The sequence below is a fragment of the Ambystoma mexicanum genome, chromosome 4p (genome assembly GCF_040938575.1).
Source record: "Ambystoma mexicanum isolate Mex_15411 chromosome 4p, UKY_AmexF1_1, whole genome shotgun sequence".
NCBI classification, from domain to species: Eukaryota; Metazoa; Chordata; class Amphibia; order Caudata; family Ambystomatidae; genus Ambystoma; species Ambystoma mexicanum.
The window spans coordinates 1174996190-1175024059 of NC_090927.1; the positions used below are offsets into that span (position 1 = coordinate 1174996190).

General features: G+C 47.7%; 1 protein-coding gene across 1 annotated transcript in view; it reads right to left on the reverse strand.

Annotated features, from left to right (window-relative positions):
• The window catches only part of IGF2R (insulin like growth factor 2 receptor), a 2762372-nt gene that overhangs the window by 932442 nt on the left and 1802060 nt on the right, over window positions 1-27870 (reverse strand). The window lies entirely within an intron of this gene.

A 27870-nucleotide genomic window follows, 5' to 3' on the forward strand; every position in this document is an offset into this window, starting at 1 on the left:
TAACACCATTCTCCAAAACACATCATTCCCAACCAATCGGGAGAAGATTTTTCTGTCTAGGGTAGCTCTGTCGAGTTTAAACTCTTGTTCTTGTGGTAGAGGGTGTCTGCTTAGAATGTCTGCCAGATAATTGAGTTCACCTGGAACATTTTGAGATGTTAGGAGCATCTTCTGCTTGAGTGCCCACTTCCATATTTTTTGGGATAGCTTGGACAGACAGAGTGTGTGCCTCCTTGCTTGTTGAGGTAGAACATTTCAGTGGTGCTGTCTGTGACGACTTGCACCAATTGACCTGTGAGAAGTTGCTGAAAGGCCTGAAGAGACTTGAGGACTGCCAAGAGTTCTAGGAAGATGATATGTCTTTGGGCAGTAGCGCAAGTCCACTGGCAGTGGCCTGTGTGGTGAAGGAAGTGAGCCCCCTCCCCCATCCAGTGAGTGCGGCGTCTGTACTGTGTCCAGTCAAAGGATCGATTACAAAAGGCTCGAATGCAAAAGGTGAGAGTCAATAGGGTCGAAAACCAAAGGTTCAAAAACATTTTTATTTATATATTTATTTTTGGGTTTCCGTGTAGGTAAAAAAAAGTGGCTTTTACCACAAAAACGGAGGTTGGCCGGGGGACCCCGCAAAAAAAAATTATATATATAAAAAAAAAAGTTTTTCTAACCTTTTGTTTTCGAGACTATTGACTCGAACCTTTTGTCATTCGACCCTTTGCAGTCGATCCTTTGACCTATAACCAGTCTGTAGTTAGGATTGCTTGTGCTGGTGGAACACGAAAGGGTTTTCCTTTCAGCCGGTTGTCCTTGGACCACCAGCAGAGGGCCTGTACCAAAGTTAGCGAAACAACCACTAGATCGACCCACTGACCGCTTGCCTGAGACAATTGTTTTGCTAACCATTGTTGCACTGGATGCATCCGCATGCATGCGTGTAGAACCAAGTGAATGCATGAGGCCATCAGCCTGAGCAAGCGCATTACTTTGCATACCGTTATCTGGCGACCGACCTTGTGTTGAGGTACTTGCAACAGCATGTTTGTACTCTATCGGTTGAGGGGAAAGCCAGTTCCTCTTTTGTCTTTAGAATATCCCCTCGAAATTGTTTTGTTTGGCTGGGGACTAGACTTGATTTCTTTTCGTTGATGGAGAAGCCCAGATTGAAAAGAAGGTCTATTGTTTTTGCGTATTTTGTTTACAAATTTGAGCAGATTCACCAGTGATTAGCCAGTCATCCAGATAAGGGTATACCGGGATGGGCCTTCTACACAGGTATGCTGCCACTGCTGCAAGCACCTTTGTGAATACTCTTGATGCTGAGGCGATGCCGAAGGGGAGTACTTTGAACTGGTAGTACATAACCACTATCTTGAAACGCAGATATTTTCTGTGTGCAGGGATCATTGAAATATGAAAGTATGCATCTTTCATATCCAATGTTGCCATGTAGTCCCCCGACTTTTTAGGAGTGGGATTACCTCTTGGAGCGTGGTCATGCAAAACCTTTGGAGTTTGACATTTGTTTGCAGGGCGCAGATGTAATACTAGGCGCATGGAAAGGTCTTTCTTTGGCACAAGGAAGTACATTGAATAAATACCCTTGTTTACCTGGTTTACTGGGACAATCTCTATGGCATCTTTCTCCAGCAGTACCTTTAACTCTACCAACAGAACGCATCTTTCTTTTGTTGACATTTTCCTGTTTCTTGGCGGGCAGTAGGGTGGTTTTTGTACCAACTCGATACAATACCCATCTGCCACGGTGGACAACACCCACATATCCGATGTTATCCCCTCCCATGCATGGGTGAAAAGTGAAATTTGGCCTCTTCCGGAGTGGCATTGGAGGTGACCTGAAGCTGTGTGTCATTCTTTGGGAGGGGTACAGCCTCTCCCAGGTGAGGTTCTGCCCCTTCCTCTGCCTCTTTTATTTCCTCTTTGAGTGTAGCCTGAAGAACGTCGAGCACCTTGACCCCGAAACCACCTAGAGTTTGAGGAGCCCCATTGAACATAGGGCTTGTTTATTAACCGTCCAAGGGATTTGAGAGTGTCATATTCCTCCTTAGCACTCTTAAGGGCGTCTTCTACCGCCTTCCCGAATAACACACATGGCTCCACCAGCATGTTTAAGAGGGTTGTCCGAGTCTCCAACTTAAACCCTGATTGTCTAAGCCAGGCGTGGCACTTGATGAGTGTACCCTCTGCTATGATGCGTTCTGCAAAATCTGCCGCATCAAGGTTATTTTTCAGGATGCAGTTTGATATCTGCTTGCCTTTCGAGATACTTAACAAATGAGCCTTTAGGAGTTCTGGGACGGCTTCGATCTGGCATTCCAGGTCATCCCATTTGTGGCAGCCACAACTAGCTAAAAGCATAGTGTTTCTGGCGATTCTGGTCTGGCATGCTGCAGATGAGGCAACCTTTCCCCCGTAAGTCTACATTTTTTTGATTTCCTTGTCTGGTGGGGCATTTGCCGACGCCAGGGGAGTGCCTGCCCTCTTTCTGGTACTGGTGACCACTAAGGAATCTGGTTTAAGCTGATAACTAATATACTTGGAGTCAGTGGGCGCCGATCTAAATAGTTTCTCTATTGTGGGGTTGACCGCCCTTGTGAGACTAGGCGCCAGCAGGGATGGCTGGACGCGTCTTTGGAATGCAGGAGTGGAATAAACTGGGTGGCAGACCTCTTGTCCCCCAGAATGTCTTCCGCAAAGTCCTTGTCAACCTTTGCCTTCTGAGTGTCGATATTAAAGTGTTGTTCCACCTTTAGTAACAGTTCATTGTACTGTAGTTGGTCGTCAACAGACAAATCTGCTACCGGCTGATCCTGGTGGTCTGGCGACGGGATCACGTAAATGTCATCATCATGGTCATAAAATTGGTCTTGACCCTTTGGGGTTGTCATAATACAAGTCATGAGAGGGGTCTTTGTAGGTCGAGGCCGGGGTGCCTAGAAAATACTTTTTGGCAGGAGGCTTCTGTACTGAGGCCCCTGGCTGTGAGGCATCTTTAATGGTTGACAGTTGGTCAGGGTGTCTCTGTCCATAAAGTTTACAAAACTTGACATCCATTTTCTTGAACTATTCAGGTGTATAGTCGCATGAAGGAGGGAAGCCTGACATGATAGGCATGACCTGGGAGGGAGTTTGATCTTTGCGTTGTATAGCCCCTGAGAGAGAGTCGAAACGGGTGGAAATTGCAGCCAGTCTGCTTTTCGAGGCCAAAGGCATCAAAATGTGCGATTTATTTTCTGTGACTTTGCTTTAAGCAGGGAAGCACGGACGTGTTTCTTAATTAGCTCCTGCATTTTCAGCGTTTTCTTGGGGGACGCCGAAACTCCTTTCGGTGCCTGTTCTTCGGTGCGTGAAAGGAAGGCCTTTTTATGTGCTGTGTCCGAAACGACCTTTGGTTTCGGAGGCCTGTCGCGAGGCAAAAGCGTATAGGATGGCCCAGAGGACAGTGAAGAACCTGAGGCTTTCTCCTTGAACACTGCGTGGGCTTCGATCCTCAATGGTACCATCGAGAGTCAGCCGTGGGGTATGCATTTGATGTCTTTGCGCTTGTGAGTGCACTGCACCCACGGTGTCTTCTCCATCACAGAGCCGCCGGTCTGCTTCTTGGAGTTGGGGGCCCGCACATGGGGTTCCGAGAACCCCACTCGCATTCAGCGTCACTCATGACCCTGATACTGCCCTTGCTGGTGTCTTCCGTCACGTCGATGGAGGCCTCGGCCTGCATAGCGCGAGTGGCGCAGCATTTGGTCCGCTGATCCTTTAAGGTTTTCGGTCAAAAAAGTTTACAGGATTTACAAACTTTTTCGGGGTGATCCCTCAGGAGACAGTAATTGCACACTCAGTGCGTGTCTTTCCATGGGAATTTTCGGTGACACGAAGGGTAAAAACTTAAAGTATTGTTAATTATTCTTTACAAGGGCAGATTGGCGAGAATCAGGGGATGGGGGTGACAGTGTATGCTTTCCATAAAGAGATCAGTATGAAGAACCTCCCCTCTCTCTCCCTACTGTAATGGGCCGAAGCCCAAAGTGGCCCGTGTAGGCCGCGTCAGTCGATCAGTCAGTCGTCGATGATGAGGCTGTTTGTCGAAAGCCATTGAGCAGTCTGATGGCTGTGCTGCAAAGTGAACAATAAAGGAAGGAACGAAAGTCTACAATTAAAGCTTTCAACTAATTAAAGGCATCAGCTAGGAAGAGAACTCTGCATTTGCGACCGACTTTGAAGGTGAGAAAAAACAATCTGAGGGACCTTGATGCATGAAGGACCATGGGTACAGTACACGTCACACTAGTACAGTACACGTCACACTAGATGAACAAGTTACTTACCAACTGTAACGTTCTTTCGACTGGATGTTCCTCCCATGTATTCCTCATTTTACGATATTCGCATCCTGCCAGCTTTGCTGCTTCGGACAAAAAAGAATTCTCGGCAGAGGGCGTTGTGCACAAGGTCGTGGCGTCGATGTCCCTCGACGGGCTCCGTACCGTGTCGATGTTACCATCAGTATAAATAGCTTGTGCCGCGCCCGTTGGCTTCAGTTCTTTTTTTTCAAGGAAATATTCGAGGAACACCCAGGCGTGCCCCATGACCGATAGACTCTTCGTGAGAGGAAAGTGTAAGTAACGTAAACTGTACTGCGGGGTAGGATGGGAGGGGTGATGAGGAATATGTGGGAGGAACATCCAGTCAAAAGAATGTTACAGTTGGTAAGTAACTTGTTCTTCTAATGGATTGTGTCCACCCACGTATTCCTCATCTTATGATAAACTCCAATAGCAGTGGTAATTTTGAAGGCGGGAGTACTAGTTATTGTTCTCATGGACGGAATGAAGTACTGGCTTGGCAAATAAACTCTCATTGGAAGAAAAGACATCTAAGCAATAATGCTTGATGAAGGTATGCATTTATGCCCAACCTGAACAAATATCTGCTGCAGGGACTCCCCTCTTCAGAGCCGCAGAAGTAGGCATCCCCCTAGTGGAATGGGCTCGAAGCCCATCCAGTGGGTCTTTTCCCGCCAATCTGTAGCACTCAATTATAGCCAGAACGATCCAGCGGGATATATTCTGTTTTGTCACCGCTAATCCCAATTTATGACCTGTATAACCTACAAAAAGTTGGTCATCTTGACGTAATTTTGACATTCTTGAAATGTAAAAACTGAGAGCACTTTTGGGGTCTAGTCTATGCAGTCTCTCCTCTTCTTTGCCCAAATGTGGAGGAAATGGAATGTTGGTAATATGATTTTTTTTGTGACAAATGGAAGTCAAACTACTTTTGGTAAGAAAGAGGGTTTAACTTTAAGAACCACTTTGTCCTTGCAAAAAGTAGCATATGAAGGTTTACATGAGAGAGCCTGTAGTTCACTAACCCTGCGGGCTGATGTTAAGGCCACAAGAAGGACAGTCTTTAATGTTAGAAGCCTCAAGAGTGCAGAGGCTCAAAAGGTATACAAGTTAAAAACTTAAGTACTAGGTTTAAATCCCAAATTGGGACATGAAAGGTGACTGGAGGGTATACATTTGACAATATTCAGGAAGCCTTGCCTTGCCTCGCCTTCCGGAATAAGTTTAGCCGCCGCCTAAATGCAGTCCCACAGGGTATGGGTGAACCTGGCCAGGGTACAGGTGACATTAGTTGACTTGAGAGCCATGCTACCCGAGGTTAAGACCTTACGGGCCCAAGCATCCACCTTCTTATCCTCTCTATCCGGGGGGATAGATGGATATGCTATTTGTCTTGAGGAAGTTGCAGCCTGAATAACCACACTTTCTGGAGTGGGATGCCTACTTAAACAATCAGGATCAGAACTAGAAGTTCTATACTTCTTTGGAAAATTATTGTTGACTGCAGCAATTGTATCAGGAACTTCCCAGTTTTTTTCTACCATTCTCTGAAGTGCCCTATGGAAGGGGAGAAATGGATCCTTCTGGGGGCCCTGATCAAGTTTATCAGTCATATCATCCTGATCAAAAGTGGGTGAGGCTCTACCCCAGCCCATGCATTCAACCACTCTATTTATTATACTCCTGTACCCTGAATCTGAATGTTCTGCAGGGTCAGATTTTGCAAACTACAGCTCAGGTGACGTATCAATGCCACTAGCAGAATGAAGTGCATCACATCGGTCTCTCATTTTCGATTCTGGATCGATTAATTCTTCTGGGACCTCTCTAGTACCATATTGTACTCCAAAAAGAGAAACAACTTCTTCAGAGCCACTTTCTTCAAATATAGAAGACATAGACTTAAAGAAGTCTGACATAGGTAAAGGAGTAAATCTCCTTTCCTGTACATGAGTCTGGGTCGAAGGAATCGAAGGATCCTCCGATGGTATCGAAGCAGTCTTCGAAGACACCGATGATGTCTTTGACAAAGGCCGATGGCGTCGACGAAGTCGTCGAAGGTTTCAACGATTTATGTTTTTTAGACGGTGTCGGGGAAACACTCGATTCGCAAGGAATCTTCGAGGATTTGACGTCGACTGGAGTTTTTCGAGTTTCACCCTTACTACTGGATTTTTCTACAGTAGTTCTCGACTTCCCTGTGTCAAGGCTTCGTTGAGGGGGTCGAGGCCGCATTCTCAAAGACCTTCATCATCTTCCTTCTAAATTCATCCCATTTTCTTGGGGAATCCGACTTAGTCGGGCATCGTACCAATTCGGTAGACGTATCCGAGGAAGAAGAGGGAGATCCATGTCTCCTCTTAACCTTTTTTGAAGAGGAAGATGAAGAGCATCTCGATCTACTACGTGATCGAGATCTCAGAGTATTTACGACAATCTGATTCTTTCAAATCACTCGATTTCCTATGTCTTTTTGACAAGGCCTTCGAGACGGCCTTGGAAGCTTCCCGCCCCACCGCCAGTTTACCTTTCCTCTCACGAAGAGCCTTCTCCGTCATCAACTGATAGGAGCCACAGTCGCCGGTTCGATGGTCTGGATCTAGGCACCAAAGACAAACGCGGTGAGGATCTGTAATCGACATCTTCGATCCGCAGTCGATAATTTTTTTTAACCCCGGCTTGGGAGCAGAAGGGGTGGAAGAACACGACATTTTCTGAAGAAAATTTCGAAGCGCGCCGTTCTCGAGAAGCTATGGTAGCCCCTGTGCCCGGAGATGAGTGTGCTGTTGGCGTGAAGGGCAGATCTCTCTTAGCAAAAGTGTATCACAGTGTGATGTAGTTCATGATCGACTTTGCGATAGTGGATTTAGAGACAGGGTCCCCGTCTCTACCAGCTGCCACTGAAACAAAGAACTGGTTTGTTTTTTCTTAGTGGCTTTGTCTTTTCCAGATAAATAACCGCTCACCTCACATCTAGTGTTTAAGGCTTCTTTCTGCCATGTTAGTGGGGTTTTGGAAAAAGGTGGGTAGTTCTGTGGACTGGTTTACATGGAGTTTTGATATAAACGTAGGCGCAAATCGTGAGTGAGTGCGCAGGACCACCTTATCTTTGTGAATCGTGACTAATGGGTCCTGGACTGAAAAGTGCCTGTAGTTCACTAACTCTCCTTATTGAGAAGATTGCCACGAGGAAGGCGGTCTTGTAGACGAGTGCTTTAAGACTAACCTTGTGGATTGGTTCAAAGGGAGGCCCCATTAGTCTGGTAAGTACTACGTTCAGGTCCCACCCGGGAGCTGGGTTTGAAATAGGGGGCTAGATCCTCTTTACCCCTTCCATAAATGCTTTTATTACTGGAATTTTCCACCATGAAACCTTGTTTCAGGACGTGATGTACGCTGTAAGCGCAGCTAAGTGGACTTTTAGGGAATTGAAAGCCAGAACTGAATCTAACAGGTAAGTTAGGTACAGGACAATATGTTTTGGTGTGCAATCAACAGGATTGATGCCCTTGCCATTACACGAGATGACAAAGCGTTTCCATTTGCTGGAGTAGCAATGTCTGGTGTTAGGTTTCCGTGCTTCCCCGAGTATGTCCATAAATCTTTGAGGGAGTACGATATGCCTAAACTCTATGACCTCAGGAGCCAGGCTGCTAAATTGAGAGTTGGGCATGGATGTAGTGTCTCGCCATGGTCTTGTGATAGCATGTTGTAAGGGCACAGCAACTTCCTGAGAGAGAAGACTGACATTGCCATGAAATGGGAGAACCAAGGCCACCAGAATCATCCTTACTGGCTGTTGGTGCATCTTGTGCACTATTCTGTGTGGCAGGGGAATCGGGGGTGAGGGGGAAAGCGTTGACACATTTCCCTGAGCAGGGTGTCCAGAGATAGTTTCCCTTGGAGGGGTTCTGAGGGTACCTGGAGGCGTAATATGGGCATTGAACGTTCTCCAGAGATGCGAACAAGTCAATTTCTGGGAAGCCCCGATCGCCGTACCATGAGTACAATGCCCTCATGTAGTTGCCACTCGTACTCTACAGGAAGAGGGAAGGCTCTGCTGAGCACGTGCGCCAGAAGATTGAGTCCCCCTGGAACGTGTTGTGACAGGAGGAACATCTTGAGCCCATTTCCATATCTTCTGGGACAGTTTGGACAGCCCTAGAGAGTGAGTGCCCCTTGTTTTTTTAAGTAATACATGGCCGTAGTACAGTCCGTGGGGATTAGAACTGTCTTCCTCTGGAGGTGTGTTTGGAAAGCCTTCAGGGGCTTGAACACTGCTAGCAATTCCAACAGGTTTATGTGATTGGATTCTAAGGCTGGGGACCACACGTCCTGCGCCGTCTGATGAAGGAGGGGAGCCCCCACCCCGTCAGAGATCCTGGGGTGGTGAAGGTTTGCCCTTGTCCACCGTTGCAGAGACTGAACGAGGGCTGCTGAGACAACCACTAGATCGTCCCACTGGCTGCTAGCCCGACACCATTGCCTCGAGAGACACTCTTGCATGGGGCGCATGTGCAAGCGTGTGGAACTAGGTAGATGCAGGAGGCCATCATCCCCAACAGTCGCATGGCTTTGCGTACGGTCACCTCGTGACTGGCTACATGGTGAGGGATCTCGAACAGCATGTTTTGAATTACTCTTGTTAGAGGGAAAGACGAGGCCATCTTTGGTCCGAATTAGAGCCCCCAAAAACTGTTTTACTTGGCAGGGGTTTAGAATGGACTTTTTCTCGTTGATCGAGAAGCCTAGGCTGAAGAGGAGATCTACCATCTTCTGGGTATTTGTTAGGCATGTTCCGTACAAATCCCCTGTTATGAGCCAGTCGTCGAGGTAAGGATAGACTGGAATGGACTGCATGCGCAGGTGAGCAGCTACTACTCCCAGTACCTTTGCGAACACCCGTGGAGCTGAGGCAATGCCGAAGGAAAGAACCTTGAACTGATAGTGGGTGTCCTCTATCATGAACCTTAGGTACTTTCTGTGTGCTGGCAACATTGAAATATAAAAGTATGCATCTTTCATATCCAATGTGGCCATGTAATCCCCATGCACCAGCAGTGGGATTACCTCCAGCAATGTTGTCATTCTGAATTTTTGCAGTTTGACATATTTGTTCGCTGGGCGCAGGTCTAACAGAGCGCATGGTGAGATCTTTTTTGGGTACAAGGAAGTACACTGAATAAATACCCTCATTTACCTGGTGAATGGGGACGACTTCTACAGTGCCCTTTTCCAGAAGGACCTGCACCTCTTCCAGCAGGATTTGCTGGTGATATGCATCTGCTCTTTGGTGGTTGGTATTGAGGTGGGCAGTGAAACTTGATGTAGTAACCATGGGTGACTGTCTTTAATATCGACTGGTCTGATGTGATCCCCCTCCCATGCGTGAATGAATGATGACAAGCGTCCCCCGACCAGGAAGGCATGGGAGTGGACCCGGACCAGTGAGTCACTTCGAGGTGGAGGCCGGGGAGCCCCTTGGAGTAGAGTTCCTGCCTCTACCTTTGCCTCTATGTTGTGCTCTCTGATGATACTGGCTGTTACCAGATGAGCCTTGCCCGGAGGACCATGGGGTACTTCCAGCACCATATTGACCATGGGGAGACTAGTAGAAAGAGTGACCTCGAAAGGAACAATGAGAGTTTGAGCCTCCCCGCTGTCGGAAGGGCTTGGCCATGATCTGCCAGAGCGATTTCAGTGTCTCATGTTCTTTCTTAGCAGTCTCCAAAGCAACATCAACAGCCTTACCAAATAAGTTGGAGTCTTTGACTGGTTTATTTATCAAGGAGGCCTGAGTCTCTGATTTGAAGCCTGAGTTCTTCAGCCAGGCGTGTCTCTTGAGTAGAGTCCCTTGTGCTAGAGTGCATCCTGCAGTTTCAGCAGCGTCTAGAGTATTCTTTAATATATTATGGGTCACCTGTCTGCCCTCAGTCACGACCACCAGCAGGCGTGATTGCGTGGGTTCTGGAACCTCTTGGAGGACTTCCTGGAGCAGGCCCTGTTGGACGTCGCTGTAACTAGCGAGCAGAGTCGCTTTATTAGCAATCCTGGTTGAATAATCTGCAGATGTGGTAACACGTTTCCCAAGGGCATAACGTTTTTTGCAATCTTTATCCGGGGGAGCTTCCACCGTGGACAGCGGAACCCCTGCCCTCTTTCTGGTGGTTGTAACAACCAAAGAGTCCGGAGTGGCATGACCTTGTATATATTTAGGGTCCGATGGAGAGGGGGCGAAACTATTTTTCCATCAGAGAGTTGACTGCACTTGTGAGGGACGGTGACAATAAAGAGGGAGCTAGGCGTTTCTTTATTGAGTTGAGTAGTGTAAAAGCCGGACTAGTGGGAGGGTTTTCTTTGAGAATATCCTCAACAAAGTCGGAGTCCCAGACTGCCTCCTGTGTAGTGATCTGAAAATGATCTGCAGCTCTTTTCAGGATAGCATTAAATAACATTTGGTCATCTACTGGTGATGATTGCCTTTGTTGAGGTGAAGAAGGCAGATCTAGACAAATAATGTCTGGGTCGGGGGTATGAGTGGGTGAAAGTCAAGGCCCCTGACTTACTGGCAGATTCGGATCCCAGTCCGGGTGAGCTGTGTCCTGATCAAAAGGATTGTCCTCATATGTATCCTCCTGTTCTGAGTAATCAAAGACCTCCTCTTGGTGGAGGTGTGAAGGAATGGGAAACTTCTGCAGTTTTGGTGGAATGGGGCAGGAGTCTTCCTCCGTAGGTCCCTTGGGAGTAATACACATATCTGAGAAGTCTATAAATTGGGCCATCTTGTCCATATAATTGTCAAATCTCTGCCTAGTCCACAGGGATGATGCAGGAGAGTCTGAAGGGGGAGATTTTCCTGATAAAGCCCTTGAGAGAGGCCGGGAGGCTTCAGAGAACTCCTCGACAATAGGGGGTGCCGCTGTGTTCTACTGCTGCAGAAATAAAAGCAGCGAGACTTGCATATTTTTGGCAGCTGATGGGCTGGGTTTCGACACGTCTGATGGCGTCGCCGCAGTTGTCGACCTCGCCAAGGCCTTACGCACTTGCGCATCCTTGGACGACGTGTCGGTAACTGTGTGCTTTTTTGTGGGAGCGTCCTTGTGAGAGAAAAGCCCAGTCGCATGCCAAGAAGACAGTTGCACCGAGGGCGTCGGACCGCAATTTTTGGCAGACACTGTCTAGTTTTTTCGGCGGGCCTGTTGGCGTTAGGCGCTTCTTCAACGTGTCCGTCGAGGAGGCCTTAGGGGTTGCTCGTTTGAGCTTCAGTGGTGCGTGCGTGCGTGCCTTTGTCGCCGGGGTGTGAACTCCCCATAATAGAGGCGGTGGCCTGTCTGTCAGGCAGGGTATCTGGGAACCTGAGGGTTCCACCGAAAGGTCGATGGCTTCCAGATCAGAGCCATGGCTGCCGCTGGAATTTCGTAATCCGAAGCCACAGCTCCAACGGGGGAATGATTCTCGGCCTGCATCGCGTAGGCCACCCACTGTTTTGTCCGGCCTGTCCTTTAACGTCTTGGAATGAAAGAGTTTGCAGAACTTACAAGAAAGCTTGTCGTGGTCTCGAGGTAGACACCTATTGCAACAGCTACACAACAAAATGTAAAGGCTCCATAGCTGAGGGAGATGGCAGCCAGACCAAATAGGCAAAGAGAAGGGAAAAGGAAATTCATTCTTGAAAAAGAATAAACCCCGGGCCCCACTCTCCCTACTGTAAGGGCCTGGCTGGAGGGCCGAGGCCAAGCGGTCGGCAGACATCGATCAGTACACCAGTCGCCGAGCAGTAGTGGATGTCTTTGACGACTGCTTCGTGGACTTCTTGCACCAAAGATAAGTAGTCGGAAGACTAGACAACCATAGGTCGTGGGATAAAAACAATATTGAGCAATCAACCTACTAGTTGGGTGGAAAAAAACACCCTGAGGGACCTCGAACCATGAGGGATTTTGGGTACACTACACATCGCTTTAGGGAATAATATCAGTCACGCCCATGTCGACATCCCCTTTCGATCTTTGAAAGAAAGATGCAATACTCTGCGATTACCACAAGATGTCAGACTATATGCACAGCATGTGATTCTAAGCAGATTCACAAGCATCAGAAATATAGGCTACATTACTCACCATAATCTTATTTCTGATGCTTGTATCTGCTTACATTCACATGCTATGCATAGGCTGACATCGAGTGGAAGCTGCAGAGTATTACAGATGTTTTTGAAATTCGAAAAGGGACATTGACAGGGTGTGCCAGTATTGCTATCTCTAGTGTGATATCTACTGTACCCATGGTGCATCACGCGTCGAAGTCCCTCAGATTGTTTTGTTCCCGACACAAGGTTGCAAGAAGTGTAGCACGAGTACAGGTGTACTAAAGCAGATTATAGCAGATGAAGCCAGAAAAACATCTATGCATCTTATACTCCACCGGGAGGAAGGGCGGGCGCATGTGAATCTAAGCAGATGCAAGCATCAGAAATACGATAAACGCGAGTAATGTATCCCTTCGGAGGCTTGCGGAATCTGCTTAGATCACATGCTATTCATAGATTAGCAAGCAGTGTCTGGAGAAGGTGTGGGATGTGAGACGGTACAGCGGCAAATAAATGTTTTAGCACCACTTGTCCCACCTCTGAATATGCTTTAGTATGTGTGTCAATGCAGTAGTGCTGATTAAAAGTATGGATAGAGCGCCATGTAGCTGCTTTGCAAATGGCGTCCAGCGGGACGTTTGCGATAAAGGCCAAGGTAGCTCCTGTACCCCTGGTAGAGTGAGCTCTCAGTGTGAAAGGCAGAGTTTTATTTGATAGAGAGTAGCAAAGCTGTATGCATCTTACTTTCCATCTGGAGATGGAATTTTTTGAAACGTGCTCACCTTCCCTGCCAGGAGACAAACAGTTGGTCTGTTTTCCTTAGCGGTCTTGTCTTGTTTACATAGAAAAGGACCACCCTGCTTACATCTAGTGTATGGCGTTTTCTCTCAGCTGAGCTTGAAGGGTTTTGAAAGAAAGCTGGTAGTTCGATGGACTGTGACATGGAATTTAGATATGAACTTAAGTGAAAACCTAGGGTTCGTTCTTAGTACCAATTTGTCTTTGTGGACAACAAAGAAAGGATTTTGCACTGGCAAAGCTTGTAGTTCACCGACTTATGGCCAGCAGAAAAGCTATTTTATATGTAAGGTGTTTAAGGCTCGACTTGTGCATAGGATCAAATGGGGGTCCTATGAGCTTTGAAAGTACCACATTTCGGTCCCACGCTGGATACGAGTTTGAAATGGGAGGGTGGAGTCTTTTTATTCCCTCCATGAAAGCCCTAATGACAGGGATTTTTCACCAGGACACCTTGCTTTGAGAAGTGGTGTACGCCGAGAGAGCCGCTGGGTGAACCTTGATGGAGTTAAATACTAGTCCTGAGTATAGTAAATGGAGCATGTAATGGATAATGTGTGATGGAGTACATTCTATTGGGTTTATTTCTTTTGACTGGCACCATATTACAAATCTTTTCCATTTGATAAAATAACAGTGTCTGGTGTTTGGTTTGCGTGCCTCATTGAGGATGTCCATACACCTTTGAGGTCGTTTTAAATGGCCACATTCTATGACTTCAGGAGCCAAGCTGCCAAGTTCACAGACGGAGGTTGTGGTGGGAACGTTGGCCCCCCGTGATGTGAAAGCTTGTTGTAGGGGCACGGGAGTTTGAGTGGATTGCACATCGCCAGTTTGCGCAGATGTGGAAACCAAGGTTGTCTCGCCCACATAGGAGCAACTAGAATTAGTGCCACTTGTTCCTGGTGCATCTTGTTCACTACCTTGCTCAATAGCATAGTCAGGGGAAAAGCATAGGCAAATTTCCCTGACCAGTTCATCCACAGGGCGTTCCACTTCGACCCGTGTTGGGGAAACCTGGATGCAAAGTTTGGGCATTGTGTGTTTTGACTTGTGGCGAACAAGTCTAAAGAGGGGTAACCCCATAGGGAGAAGATATCGTTTAGGATATATTTGTCAAGCTGCCACTCGTGCTCCTCAGGTAGAAGATCTCTGCTTAAGGAGTCTGCTAGAGAATCGAGTTCCCCTGGAACATGTTGCGATGTTAGCAACATGCCCCACTTGAGTGCCTACTTCCACATTTTGTGTGCTAGCCTGGACAGACTTAGAGAGTGTGTGCCCCCCTGCTAGCTTATGTAAAACATGGCAGTTGTGCTGCATGTGAGGATTTGTACTGTCTGACCTGACAGGTGCAATTGGAAAGCTTTCAGTGCTTTGAGCACTGCAAGCAGTTCCAGAAGGTGTATGTGATTTTGGGCTGTGATCTGTGTTGACAGGCCATGTGCTGTGTGGTGAAGGTAATGGGCTCCCCACCCTGTGAGTAATTTGTCTGTTGTGACAACTGCTTGCACTGTAGGGTTGTGAAAAGGTTTTCCCTTTAACAGGTTTTCCTTTGTCCACCAGCATAGGGCTTGAACTAGGGTTAGCGAAACAACCACTAGATTGTCCCACTGACCACTTGCCTGAGACCACTGTTTCGCTAACCACTCTTGCATTGAACACATGGGCAGCCGTGCGTACGGGACCAGGTAAATGCATGATGCAATCATCCCGATCAAGCGCATTGCTTTGCGTACAGTTATTTGGCAACTGGCTTGATACTGAGGTATTTGCAGCAGTATGTTTTGCGCTCTTTATTTTGACAGAAAGACTAGACCCTCTTCTATCTTGATTGTTCTCTGGGTATTTTTGCTTGCAAATTTGGGGGGATTCCCAAGTTATCAGATAAGGGTACCCTGGGATTGATTCTCTGCATAGATGTGCTGCCACTAACGCTAGTAACTTGTTAAATACAGTTGGAGTGCAGGCTATACAGAAGGGTAGTAACTTGAATTGGTAGTGTTGGTTCGCTATTTCGAAACGCAAGAACCTTCTGTGCGCTGGGAAAATTTAAATATGAAAGCATTCATATTTCATATCCAAGGTTGCCATGTAGTCCCCCTGCTTTAGCAGTGGGATTACCTCCTGTAGCGTCATGCAGAATTTTTGTGGCTTGGAATAGGTGTTTGCAGGGTACAGGTCTAGGACAGGGCGCATTGTTGAGTCTTTTTTTGGCAAAAGGAGTAAATTGAATAAATACCCATGTTTACCTGGTTTGCCGGAACAATTTCTATGGCGTCCTTTAGAAGCAGTGCCTTCACCTCTTACAACAGGATACTTACAACAGGATACGTTCTTCCTGGGAGGTGTGTTTTTGTTTTGGTGGAAAGTACCAACCTGTCCAAAGTGATCCCGTCACATGCTTGGGTAAAGTGTGAAATACAACCTCCTACTGGATTGGCATGGGAGGGAACCTGGAGCGGGTGGTCATTGCTTAGGGGGTTGAGCCCCCTCTTGAGGAGGCAGATCTGCCCCTACTTCTAGACCTTCTCTGGCCTCTTTGAAAACCCTGCTGTGAGGACTGCCCTTGTGACGAACCCCAGGGCGAACGTTGGCCACCTTGATTGTAATTTGAGGCCTGTTGGGAGTTTTGTCCTCTGGAAAGGCCTAGAGTTAGAGCCTCCTCTTTGCTGAAATGGTTTATTGGTGATCTGCCCAAGGGATTAAAGGGTGTCAAATTCCTCTTTTACGCTCAAGAGCATCCTTCACTGCTTTGCCAAACAAAGCATTGGGTTCAATAGGCATGTTTATGAGGGTTGCCTGGGTTTCTAGTTTGAAGCATGATTGCCCTAGCCATGCGTGGCGTTTAATCAATGTGCCTTTTGCCACGGTTTTCCCTCCATTGTCCACTGCGTCGTTTTTTTTTGAGGATGCACTTGGCTACTTGTTACCCCCCTGCGATGGTGAGAGAGAGCTGTGCTTTGAGGGGCTCTGGGACGGAGTATCTGTTGAGTGATTTCATCCCACTTGTGACAATTATAACTGGCTAATAGCATCCTGTTACTAGCAATCCTTGTTTGGTAGGCTGTCAAGGAAGCTATCTTCCTGCCTAGAGTGTAGATTTTTTTACTCCCCTTGTCAGGAGGGCTTTTGGCAGAGGCCAGAGGGGTTCCATCCCTTTTTCTTGTAGTAGTAACAACCAAAGAGTTGGGCTTTAACTGCCACCTGATGTATAAGGGATCTGAGGTGGCTGGCCTAAACATCTTCCCGATGTGCGTGTTGACCGCCCGTGTTAAATTGGGTATAAGCAGAGAGGGTTCAATGTGTTTCTGTACCGATTGTAATAGGGGGATACATTGGGTTGCTGATTTTGTATCCCCAAGGATGTACTCCACAAAGTCCTTGTCGACTTGGGCTTCTTGTGTGTCTATTTCGAAGTACTCTGCAGTCTATTGGGCATATGTACCAGGGTCTTGGGAGCCATGCATGATATGGTAATAAGTGTCTTGCCCTAGGTCCTGATGCGAGGTGGAAGCCTGTGTGGAGTCTAGGCAGGCTTTTTTGGCGGCTGGCTGATTGACTACTGCCCCGCTATGCAGGGTTCCCTGAAGATTTTGGTGGACCTTGGGGTGGTTTTTATAGAAATTAATAAAACAGGACATCCTCCTCATAACTTTATCAAATTGTTCTAAGGTCCATTTTGAGGAGCTTGGCAGTACAGAGGGAGCATAAGTAGTACTAGGTGTAGGCTCAGGGACAAGGGTCTTTTTATGGTGCATAACCCCTGAAATAGTGCCCTCTGGGGTAGTGAAATCCCTTGTCTTAGTAGCTTGGAATTTTTCAACCTGGGGCATCAAAGACGTATGGTTTTTCAACGTTCGGGCCTTTAACAGGGTATCAGGAACGTGCTTTTTAATTAACTCGCTCATCTTTGAGCTTTTTGTGCTTTTTTCTGGAGGCGGTCGACGCGTCCTTCGATGCCCGGTCGTCAACACCCGCAGACTTTGTAGATTTAGACGCGGTGTCAGAAACTGACTTTACCATCTGTTTCGGGGCCTGTCGTGTGGTGATCGCTACTGCGATGGCCCAGAGGACAGGGTAAGTTCAGACCTCTCCCTCGACGCTGCGGGTGGCCCATAGGTCGGCATCATGGTCACCTTTGTCCGTGGGAGGTGTGCTTGGTGTAATGAGACATGGTAGTGCTTGAGCCACCGGATGTCGCCCCTGTAGCAGAACCGCCGGCCTGCATGATGGGGTCGGGGGCTCGCACGCAGGAATCCGAAGGATCTCGATCGCACTCTGAGTCACTTAAGACGTTGATGCTGCTGTCGCAGGAGGCTCCACCGACGTCCATGACGTCCTCAGCCTGCATGGCGTGGTTGGCCCAACGCTTGGTCTTGCAGTCCTCTAGGGTCTAGGGTTTTAGGCCTGAACAGTTTGCAAGACTTGTACTGTCCCTCGGCGTGATCCCTGGGGAGACAAAGATTGCACACCCGGTGCAAGTCTTTCCAGGGGAACTTCCCCATTAAAGGTGTGTTTTCCATGAGGTATGGGGGTGGCAACCTGGCGAAATAGATGGGAGTAAAGGGGAATATACATTCCCTTACCAAGACTAGATTATGAACCTCCCCCTGCTCTCCTTATTGTGCAGGGCCGAGGCCCGGTGGGGCCTTCAGAGGCCGTAGACAAAGGATCGCTGAGAGAGACAGGTGTTGCTGTCGTCGACGATTAAAACTTGTCCTTGAAGCCATCGCCGAAGATCTTGCAGTAAACTGATATCGAAAGGACAGAAAGAAATAAAAAAATAAACTTTTTCTAAATAATGGAGTAAGCCAAGAAGGAACTCTGAGATATGGGTCTGACTATGAAGGCGGAAAAAAGCAATCTGAGTGACCTTGACGCGTGAAGGACCATTGGTACAGTAGACGTCACACTACGGATAGTATTACTGGCACGCCCGTCAACGTCCCTTTTTGAGTTGCGAAAACAAAAACTGTAATACTCTGCAGCTACCACTATATGTCGGCAAATGCATAGCATGTGATCTAAGCAGATTCCACAAGCCACAGAAATATATATATCCCACACCAGTTCCCCTCTATGCTTGGTGAATGGCAGAAGATTTTACAAGTTACTGTTAGCACCCACAGGCAGCCAATGAAAAGCTCTTAGGGTTGGGGTAATGTGATTCCTGGGCTCAAGATCAATCCCTGCAGCTTCATTTAGTATAACGTTATTCTACTCAGCGAGACCTTTGGGAGGCCTAAGCAAAGACTCTTCCACCTGAAAACCTCCCCGACCCTAGGTGCTCTCTGTCCCACTCACCTTCCTAAGTTTTCACTTTGCTGTAGTTCTGCATGAAGACACTATCTTCTGTGAAAATATTTACCTCCCATCTTCAAAGGCGTACTGGTCAGTGGGAGGGAGAAGGTGGATGAAGAGGGAAGTCAAGCTCTTTGTTACTTTCTCAAAGTGCCAAATAACAACACTATCCCCTCTGAGGCCCCTCCACCTGGGGACTAAGAGGTGAGATGTTCTTATCAAGGAAAGCTCTCCTAGGCCTCTTCTGGCCTACCTGTCCTAAAATAATATCCCAGCTATCAAACTAACACTAATGACAATATAATTGCCATCTATATTCAAATTGTCAAGTCATCTGAGAAATGCTCCACATTTGACATCCAATCACAGGATCCTAGAGCCAACTCTTCAGTCTAGATGATCATGCAAGACAGGTTGTGAACATTTTAAATCAGGTGGAGGCGGGCGTGCGAGTGCCTGGACAAGAAGGCCGCACAATCTTAACTGACTTCGGTGACAGCAGACACATCTATTCTAAACACACCATTTTAGCTTTGGAAACGCCAGTTTCTTATGTGGAATGGCAACGACTCATGAGAAGCCTGACACGGGTCTAACAAACAAGTAAAGTCCTGCCGGGAGGCAACACCAGTGGTATGTGTAGGAGGCTTACGGGAGGTGAGATGCACTGGGAAATGGCGCTTTGATTGTGCTAGCCACGCAGCTGGCCCACAGCCGAACCCAGGAAAGCACCTGGAATTGCAGGTGAATACAGCACTGGTGGATAAATATACACCATTTACCAAAAATCAGTGGTAGCCCTCTGCTTGGGTGGAGACCACGGTGGATGGAGAAGAGGGGAAGCCAAGGAGAAGATACAAGGCCACAATGAGAACCGGCCACTGATGACCCAAAGGTTTGTGCCTGCCCATGAACACCGCTGGAACGTTTTGGGCACATTCATATGAATAGATTGAAGACACCAGACATGTGGCAGAGGAGATAATGGCCACACATAAAAAAAATGCTGGATCAGGAGCTTTTCTCACATATTGGATTGTTGCAGCACCTGTGAAGTGAGGTATTCTTAGCCTCTGCAGTCAAAGGAATGGAAATAAATCCGAGATGAATTAGGCTTTGGAGGACAATAACAGAATGACTAAGCCAAAGAAAATGTGTTTTTAGAAAGGAACCCTCAATTGGCTGAGATGAGGAACCCACTGCCTAAACCCAGGAAGTGGCTTGGAAACACTGTAAAGTCAAAAGTCGTAACAGAAAGGTGCATTATTGGAGGTGTGACAGAGAAACATCCCATTCCACTGTCAATCCAGCTGCAAGATCCCATATAAAGGCAGTGCCCTTTGGATCAGATATATTCAGGGCTTCCTCCCGATCTGAGTTCATCTCATGTCAGTTCTTGGGCGCATCAACAAAACAGTGACCCGACCAGAGAGAAAACTGCATCGTTTGAGAAGGTGATTCGGCTAGAGCAGATCGCCAACCCTGAAACAAAAAACTTCGAAATAGAGATACAAAACACCCTGACAGTCCCAGTGGTAAAGACGACGAGCAAGAAGTTTGAGGCAGTGATGCAGGGAAACAAGGCCATGGATAGGAGAGTGGAATACCTCAAATGTTGTGTGTGCTAAGCAACTTCGAGTACTTGGCCTACCATTAGGCTCGGAAGGTGATGACCCAGTGACCTTTGTCTCTTCCTAGCTTCCAGAAAAGATAGGCCAAGACATGGAAGAGTAATATATATATATATATATATATATATACACACACACACACATATATATACATACATATAATACATTACTCACCGTAATCGTATTTCTGATGCTTGTATCTGCTTAGATTCACATGCTGTGCATAGGCTGACATCTAGTGGAAGCTGCGGAGTATTACAGTTTGTTTTTCGAAACTCGAAAATGGCCGTCGACACAGGGCGTGCCAGTAATACTATCCCTAGTGTGACGTCCACTGTACCCATGATCCCTCACGTGTCTAGGACCCTCAGATTGTATTTTTCCTGACATGAGGTAGCATGAGGAGTAGCGTGAGTACAGATGATCCAAGCAGATAGAAGATAGATCAGATAAGACTACAAGCATCCATGCGCCTTCTTTCAGAGGGGAGGGAAGGTGGGTCGCATGTGAATCTAAGCAGATACAAGCATCAGAAATACGATTACGGTGAGTAATGTATCCCTTCTGAGGCTTGTGGAATCTGCTTAGATCACATGCTGTGCATAGATCAGCGAGCAGTGTTAGAAGGAGGTGGGATTTGAGAAGGGTCATGAGCAAATAAATGTCTTAGAACTGCTTGTCCCACTTGAGTATCTGTCTTGGAATGGGTGTCAATGCAGTAGTGCTGAGTAAAAGTGTGAATAGAGCTCCAAGTAGCTCCTTTGCAAATGGTGTCAAGGGGAACATTTGCAATGAAAGCCAGAGTGGCCCAATGCCTCTTGTCGAGTGGGCTCTGGGAGTAAAAGGCAAAGTTTTGTCAGAAAGAGAGTAACACAACTGGATACAGTTGGCAATCCACTTGGAGATGGCACCCTTAGAGACACGATCTCCCTCTTTGCCTGTGGCTACGGAGACAAACAGTTGATCTGTTTTCCTAAGCGGTCTGGTCTTGTTTACGTAGTAAAGGACCACCCTACGCACATCTAGGGTGTGTAGTTTAACCTCAGCCGAGCTTTGTGGGTTTTGGAAGAAAGCCGGAAGCTCGATGGACTGGTTTACATGGAATTTAGAAATAAACTTAGGTGAGAACCTAGGGTGTGTCCGTAAAAACCAGCTTATCCTTATGAATAGTAAAGAAAGGATCCTGCACTGACAGAGCCTGAATTTCACTGACCCTTCTTATGGATGTAATGGCTACTAAGAAGGCAGTCTTATAGGTCAGGTCTTTGAGACTTGTTTTATGCATGGGCTCGAATGGGGGGCCCATGAGTTCAGGTCCCATCCTGGTGGTGGGTTAGATATAGGAGGATGAAGTCTCTTTACTCCCTCCATGAAGGCTTTAACCATGGGTACCTTCCACCACGACACCTTGCTATGTGAGGTGATGTACGCCGACAGTGCTGCCAGGTGTACCTTTAGTGAGTTGAAAACCAACCCTGCGTCCAGCAGGTGGAGGATGTATGTCACGATTGTGGAAGGAGTGCAATCAACTGGGTTCATTTGTTTATTCTGGCACCAGATAACGAATCTCTTCCATTTGTCGAAGTAGCAATTCCTCGTGTTCGGTTTCCTAGACTCTTTTAGGATGTCCATACACCTCTGTGGTAAATTGAGATGTCCAGACTCTATGACCTCAGGAGCCATGCTCCTAGGTTCATGGAGTTGGGTAGAGGATGCACCTTCTGACCTTGGTGCTGGGACAAAAGGTTGTACCAGCCCGGGAGGTTGATGGGATCACACACCGAAAGTCTGCGTAGGTGTGGAAACCACGGTTGTCTCGCCCACATGGGAGCAACTAGGACGAGAGTCATCAACTCTGTTCATCTTGTTCACCACCTTCCTGATGAGAGGAGTTGGTGGAAAGCGTACGCAAACATCCCTGACCAGTTCATCCACAGGGCGTTCCCCAGGGAGTCTGGTTGGGGAAACCTGGATGCGAATCCTGGGCACTGTCTGTTTTCGCTTGTGGCGAATAGGTCTATAGTGGGGAAACGCCACTGAGAGAAGAGATCTTCTACGATTTCTCTGTGTAGACACCATTCATGTTCCTCCGGAAGGGGATCTCTGCTCAAAGCGTCCGCTAGAGAATTGAGATCCCCTGGAACATGTTGAGATGACAGAAAGATGTTCCGTCTGAGTGCCCATATCCAAATTTTCTGGGCAAGTCTGGACAGATTTGGCGAACGAGTCCCTCCTTGCTTGTTCAGGTAGAATATGGCTGTCGTGCTGTCCATCCGGATCTGCACCGACAGGTTCAGTAGGTGGGGCTCGAACGCTTGAAGTTCTTTGAAAACTGCCAGAAGCTCTAGCAGGTTGATGTGATTCTTGGTCACTGTGTGAGACCAGAGACCCCGAGCTGTGTGGAGGAGATGGGGAGCTCCCCATCCTGTGATAGATTGTCTCTTGTCCACCAGTGGAGGCTTTGTACAAGTGTTGGCGAAACGACCACTAGATCGTCCCACTGACCACTTGCCTGAGACCACAGTTTCGCCAACCATTGTTGCATGGGACGCATGCGCAGGCGTGCGTGGGGGACCAGGTAAATACATGACGCCATCATGCCCAGCAAACGCATTGCTTTGCGAACTGTTATCTGGCGACCAGTTTGATATTGCGGAATTTGCAGCAGTATATTCCGAATTCTTTCCTCTGAAGGAAAAGCCAACCCCTCTTGAGTATTTAGAACAGCTCCTAGGAACTGCTTGGAGGTGCTGGGCACCAGACTTGATTTTTTCTCGTTTATGGAGAAGCTCAATTCAAAGAGGAGGTCGATAGTTCTTTGAATGTTTGTCCTGCAAATTACTGGGGTCTCCCCCATGATGAGCCAGTCGTTCAGATAAGGGTACACAGGGATTGCCTCCCTGCATAGGTGTGCCGCCACCACCGCCAGTACCTTGGTGAATACCATTGGAGCCGAGGCTATCCCGAAGGGCAGTACCTTGAACTGGTAGTGCCGACTGTCCACCTTGAAGCGCAGATATTATCTGTGCGCTGGGAACATGGAAATATGAAAATAGGCATCTTTCATATCCAATGTTGCCATGCAATCCCCCTTTTCTAGGAGGAGAATTACCTCTTGGAGAGTAGTCATGCGAAATTTTTGGGGCTTGACATACTTGTTTGCAGGCCGTAAATCCAATACTGGGCGCATTGTCAAATCTTTTTTTGGCACAAGGAAGTAAGTTGAATAAATACCCTTGTTTACCTGGTGTCCCGGAACGAGTTCTATCGCGTCTTTGCGAGAAGATTTTCAATCTCTTCGAGTAGGATCTTCTGGTGGTCTCAGGAGTGTATTTTCTGTCATGGAGGGTGGTTTCGGGGACGCTCTAGGATTTCTATGCAGTATCCTGCGGACACTGTGGACAGCACCCATCTGTCTGATGTGATCCCTTCCCAAGCTTGGGTGAAGATGGAAATGCGTCACCCTACTGGGGATGCGTGAGAAGGGACCCTGAACGGAGCGTCACTGTTTTGGTGAGGCGTTCCCCCTCCTTTATTGGGACTGCCTCTACCCATACCACGACCTCTTTTGTTACCGCTGCCATAACTCTGGGTAGACTGCTGGTTAGTGTTCCATGTAGTACCCTGGCCTTGGGAATAGTTTGAGCCTCTCTGGGAGTTTTGTCCGCGAGGCCGACGAAAATTGCCATTCCCTCACTGGTTAGGGGGTTTGTTGGTTAGTTGCCCTAGGGACTGGAGTGTCTTGTACTCGTCCTTGGCATTCTTCAGCGCGTCCTTGACCGCCTTTCCAAACAATAGATCCGGCTCCACCGGCTTATCTATCCAATGATGCTTGGGTCTCGGCCTTGAAACAAGACTGCCGTAGCCAAGCATGCCTCTTGATGACCGTGCTTTAAGCAATTAATCTGCCGGCGTTATCCTTGGCATCAAAGGTTGATTTTAAAATGCAACCTGACACGGATCTCCCCTCTGCCGAAACACGTGTCAATTGGCTTTTTAAGGGTTCTGGGGCGGAGTCTACGAGAGCCGCGACTTCTTCCCACTGGTGGCAGTTGTAACTAGCCAGCAGGGTGGTGGAGTTGGCAATCCTTGCCTGGTAGGCGGAAGTGGAGCGTACTTTCCTGCCCAAGCCATAAATCTTCTTGCTCTCCTTGTCTATGGGAGCTTCGGACGATGACAAGGGTGTTCCTGCCCTCTTACGGGTGTTTGTAACAACCAGGGAGTCCGGTTTGAGATGTCCCCTTATGTACAGTGGGTCAGATTGGGCTGCCCTGAAAAGCTTTTCAATTCTGGGGTTTACTGCCCTAGTGAGATTGGGGTTAACAAGAGAAGGGTCTATCCTCCTTTGTATTGACTTAAGGATAGGGATGGCCTGAGCAACAGGTCTCTTTTCTCCCACCAATTCCTCTGCAAAGTCCCTCTCTTCCTGAGCACCTTGGGTGTCAATGTGGAAGTGCTGTGCAGCTCTGGACAGGACCTCATTCAGGAGAGACTGGTTGTCGACAGGGGAGTCGGTAATCGCGGGCTCTTTCTCTACCGGGGAATCTATCCTGTATGTATCTGGGTCGTCCTCCTCCTCCTCCTCCTCTTGGTCCTCATCATCCCCATAATAGCCTGTCCCAGTTTGTTCTTCGAAAATGCCCACATCTGGATCCTCACCAAAGGATGGGTCTTCCTGATATTGAGAATAGGGCTGTGTATAGAAGGGGTCTGAAGACTGAGTTGGTGCTTCACCCCGGGACTTCTTACTTGGGGGTATTGGATCTTTAGAGCCTGAGGGAGTTGACCCTTCTGGGGTATAAGAGAGAAAGTGTTCCGGGTTTTTGGTGTAGAAATCTGCCAATGATGACATCCTCGACATTACTCTGTCTATGTCATCACTGGACCATTCCCTTGAACTGGGAATAACTCTTCCCTGGAGTGATTTCCCTGTTTTATCCTGACTAGACCTACTGGTTTGAACAGGGGTCTTAGGGACAACAGACTGAGATTTGTCCTGACTAGACCTACTGGCCTGAACAGGGGCCTTAGGGACAAGAGACTGAGACTTGTCCGTCTGTTTAGGTGGAGTAGAATGTAGTTTAGGAGTGGAAGTATGCTGGGACTGCTTACTTCGTTGTTTTCCCCCCTCCCCGCAGGTGGAAGAGTGTTTCCCCGATTTTTGGCACCTATCAGAGCTTTTCGATGCCTGGCGCCGAAATTCAGGGGTAGAGTCCCTGTCTCTGGAGAGTGTAAGGGATTCGGTAGCAGCCTTCGCGCTGCCTGTAGACGCCGACTCCTGGAGTGCGGCCTGGGGGTAGAGGTCGGCGTCGTCGGCCGAACCTCAGTCACTAAGGGGAGCGGGGCACTCTTAGCAACAGTGGAGGGTTGCCTGGTGTCATGAGGCGATCTCGAACGCGAAGAGGACACTGACTCGGTGGACCGTTCTCTACGTGCCTCTTTCCGAGTACTCGACGTGCACGTCGAGTCTCGGTTGGACCTTTGTTTGCTGGAAGTGGTGTGGGTAGCGCACGTGTCGCCGGGGGTCTTCCCCATAGCTGCCCTGCCGGACAACCTTCCGAGGTCGGGGACTTGCGCTTGGCTGTCCATCGACGCCACATTGCCCTTGCCGTCCGAAAGTACGGCGTCGCTGCCATCGATGAAGGCACCCTCCGCTGCCATGGCCTCTTGTCGCCTGGCGTGGTGGGCCCAACGCTTTGTCGAACGGTCCTTAAGGGTCTTCGGTTTAAACCGACTGCACGCTCTGTAATTCGCCTCAGGGTGGTCCCTCGGCAAGCATTGGTTACACGTGGCGTGTCTGTCAACCCAAGGATACTTGCGGTTGCACTTGGGGCAAAATTGAAAAGGGGTACCCTCCATACGCACCCTGTGGCAGCGGGCTGGGAGTGTAGGAATATAAGTAATGTACCTATATTAATTAGAGTGTAGGATATGTGCCACCCCCCACTCTCCCTACTTGCAGGGCCGAGGCCAGAGGCCTTCCGAGGCCCAAATCCGTCGCTGTAGTCCGACGGTCGAATTTTCTCCGATCCGGCGTCGAGTGTCGATGTTCGGAGACTCGACGTATAGGTGGAATAAACGGGGAAATATATAACAATATTTGCAAAATCTGACTAAGTCAGGGAATTACGCTCAGTGCTTCCAACCAGCATGGCGGAAAAAAACAATCTGAGGGTCCTAGACGCGTGAGGGATCATGGGTACAGTGGACGTCACACTAGGGATAGTATTACTGGCACGCCCTGTGTCGACGCCCATTTTCGAGTTTCGAAAAACAAACTGTAATACTCTGCAGCTTCCACTAGATGTCGGCCTATGCACAGCATGTGATCTGAGCAGATTCCACAAGCCTCAGAAATATATATATATATAAGAGCCAAATAATTAAACAATGTAGGAATAATAAGGTAGGGGACTCAGAATTGCAGCCAAAGCTCATTGTCAAATTAACCGATGCCCGAGATAAAGAAAGAATTCTAGAGGCATCCAACCAGAAGTGGAATCTGGTATATCAAGAGTAAAGCCTTCTTCTATTTACGGATTTGGCACCCGATACTGAAAAGGAGGAGACTTCTGAACAACTTGAGAAAAATGTCTTGCCTGTGGTGTAAAAGCAGGCATCATGCACCCTGCAAAACTCAGGGACACGTGGAAGAGAAAATAATTCATTTTTTGTGAAAGTGAGAAAGCTGAAGACCTTCTGAAGACTATGCCAGATGAGGCTGCATATGAAAAAAGACTGAAATAGGAAGTACCCTGGTCAAGCGGCCAGAATGTCCGCAAGTCACAGGTTGATAACGTGGTTTTGTGTCTGGTTATAGTGGATGTGACGTTAATGTCTTCCTATTTAGATCTTGTTGAACTAGGTCAAGGTTTCATGAAGAACAAATGGGTCGGAAGGACTGGTAACCTATTCGGAAAATTGTAAGCTAGTGTTGCATATCTCAGATAGTATTATGAAGAGTTTAAAGAAGTGGTGATCCTGTTCCCCCAAGCTCAGAGTTAATTCCTCCCCCTCAGTTACAGAGAGAATATTTGGGAGGGCCTACGATTGTTATGTTTTAGTTTATAAAATCGTCGATGTATACAAGGCGTGATAGCCCTTCACACTGTGGGTGCAGCTCATGTAATGTCATTAATAAAAACCTACTATAAAAATACATTTTGAAAAACATGTAAAAAAATAAATCAAGTGCACAATGTAATTTGGCTTCATCACACCAGGTGGTGATGTGCAGTTCGCCACCATAGGAACACATTCAGGAACCTTGAAAAGGGATTGTGACGCCATGCAAAACAAGGAAGCCCTGCAATTAACATACCCACTAATCAGTCACACCCAATTTATGCTCAAACCTACTCTCTCAAATTGAGAGAGCCTGCAATTTATCCCCCACCCCCCCGCCCCAATATAACTGCATCCATGAAGACATCATGTTTCGTGGTGTAAGTACAAAAACACCACTAAACCTTGTGGTACTTATATCAAAATTGCAGGCAAGTGATTGCTTGCAACCGGTATTGCATACCCAGTAAAGTTTAAAGAATGTGTGTATTGGTATTTTGGCATTTTTATTATGGTGGCCTTTTTACCACTGAGCACAACATTGCTCCCTACCCATTTACACAATGGCGGGGTAGATTCTATGGAACGGCGTTCGTTTTGCATCTAAACATTTGAGATGCTGGGG